The sequence below is a fragment of the Populus nigra genome, chromosome 2, assembly GCF_951802175.1.
Source record: "Populus nigra chromosome 2, ddPopNigr1.1, whole genome shotgun sequence".
Lineage (NCBI taxonomy): Eukaryota > Viridiplantae > Streptophyta > Magnoliopsida > Malpighiales > Salicaceae > Populus > Populus nigra.
In genome coordinates, this window is record NC_084853.1 from 20,726,664 (window position 1) to 20,729,163 (window position 2,500).

The window sequence follows — 2,500 nt, forward strand, 5'->3', positions numbered from 1 at the left end:
CCCCTGTTCGTCGAAAAATCTGCGCTGCTGATTTTCCACGACGAGCCTACTTTCGTCAGCGTGCCCCCCTGACGAATTTTCCTGCCTGGCCCGGCCAGTCCAGCCCCTGTTCGTCGAAAAATCTGCGCTGCCGATTTTCCACGCGGCAGCCCCTGTTTTCGTCAGCGTGCCCCCCTGACGAATTTTCCTGCCTGGCCCGGCCAGTCCAGCCCCTGTTCGTCGAAAAATCTGCGCTGCCGATTTTCCACGCGGCAGCCCCTCTTTTCGTCAGCGTGCCCCCCTGACGAATTTTCCTGCCTGGCCCGGCCGGTCCAGCATCCAGCCCCTGTTCGTCGAAAAATCTGCGCTGCCGATTTTCCACGCGGCAGCCCCTCTTTTCGTCAGCGTGCCCCCCTGACGAATTTTCCTGCCTGGCCCGGCCGGTCCAGCATCCAGCCCCTGTTCGTCGAAAAATCTGCGCTGCCGATTTTCCACGCGGCAGCCCCTGTTTTCCTCAGCGTGCCCCCCTGACGAATGTTCGTCGAAAAATCTGCGCTGCCGATTTTCCACGCGGCAGCCCCTGTTTTCCTCAGCGTGCCCCCCTGACGAATGTTCGTCGAAAAATCTGCGCTGCCGATTTTCCACGCGGCAGCCCCTCTTTTCGTCAGCGTGCCCCCCTGACGAATTTTCCTGCCTGGCCCGGCCGGTCCAGCATCCAGCCCCTGTTCGTCGAAAAATCTGCGCTGCCGATTTTCCACGCGGCAGCCCCTCTTTTCGTCAGCGTGCCCCCCTGACGAATGTTCGTCGAAAAATCTGCGCTGCCGATTTTCCACGCGGCAGCCCCTCTTTTCGTCAGCGTGCCCCCCTGACGAATTTTCCTGCCTGGCCCGGCCGGTCCAGCATCCAGCCCCTGTTCGTCGAAAAATCTGCGCTGCCGATTTTCACCGACGAGCCTACTTTCATCAGCGTGTCCCCTTGACGAATTTCCCTGCCTGGCCTGGACAGTCCATCTTCCAGCCCATGTTCATCGAAAAATCTGCGCTGCCGATTTCCCCGACGAACCTGCAGCTGCACAAATCTGCGCTGCCGATTTCCCCCCCTGTCGGCATGGCTGCCGCTGCCCCGATGTCCAGACCAACAGTCTTTTTTGTCGACTTTGCCGATTTTGTCCGCGCTGCCGATTCCAACACTACCCCCTGCATCCAAACCAGCATTGTTTCGTCAGCTCTTCCCCTGACGATTTTAGCCCTGTAACAAACAGTAGGCCTCCAATCCCGCCAACGGGAGCCAAGTTGATAGGGAAGAGAATTGAATGACGCGCCTGGTCCTCGCACCCCGCCACCCGAGGGGCCTTTTTCCCGGCAGCCTCTGAAAAACTCTAGCTTTCACGGTCCTCGCCGCCCCTCACCACCATGGCAGGCCTCTAATCCCACCCATCAGCAGTTGTAGCCGATAGGGCAGTGATTTGAATGACGCGTCGCGGGCCGCCGGGTCATCTCACCCGGCCATTAATTGGAGCGTTTTTGGCTGGCCGAGGATGGGGGGATGGATCTCTTCTTCCGAAAAAGCAAACAGTACATCGGGAGTTATGTTGACGGGGCATGGAATTGAATGACCCGTCGCGGGCCGCCGGGTCATCTCACCCGGCCATCCCGGGGAGCGTTTTTCCCGGCAGCATCGGGGAAACTCTTGCTTTCACTGCCCGCTGCCCAAGTCCCCACTCGCATCGGCCCCCCGCGCCAACAAGCCAACGCTGCCGAATCGGCAGACACTGCTGCCGAGTCTGCCGACACTGCCCCGCGGGCTGCCACTGCCCCAGTGTCTAAACCAGCGGTCTTTCTCATCGAGCCTTGGACTATCCAGTCCGTCCTGACTCATCGCCAGCACCTGCTGCCGATTCTGCCGACTTTGCCGATTTTCTCGGCGCTGCCGATTCCAACACTGCGCCCACCGTGTCTGAACCAGCGCTGTTTCCTCAGCGTGTCCCCTCGACGAATTTTCCTGCCTGGCCTGGACAGTCCACCGTCCAGCCCGTGTTCGTCGAAAAATCTGCGCTGCCGATTCTGCCGACTTTGCCGATTTCGTCGGCGCTGCCGATTCCACCACTGCCCGCCGTGCCTGAACCAGCGCTGTTTCGTCAGCGTGTCCCCTCGACAAATTTTCCTGCCTGGCCTGGACAGTCCATCGTCCAGCCCATGTTCGTCGCAAAATCTGCGCTGCCGATTTTCCCCGACGAACCTGCAGCCGCACAAATCTGCGCTGCCGAATCTGCCGACACTGTCCCGCGGGCTGCCACTGCCCCAGTGTCTAAACCAGCAGTCTTTCTCGTCGAGCCTTGGACTATCCAGCCCGTCCAGACCCATCGCCAGCACCCGCTGCCGATTCTGCCGACTTTGCCGATTTCGTCGGCGCTGCCGATTCCAACACTGCCCGCCGTGCCTGAACCAGCGCTGTTTCGTCAGCGTGTCCCCTCGATGAATTTTCCTGCATGGCCCGGCCAGTCCAGCGTCCAGCCCATGTT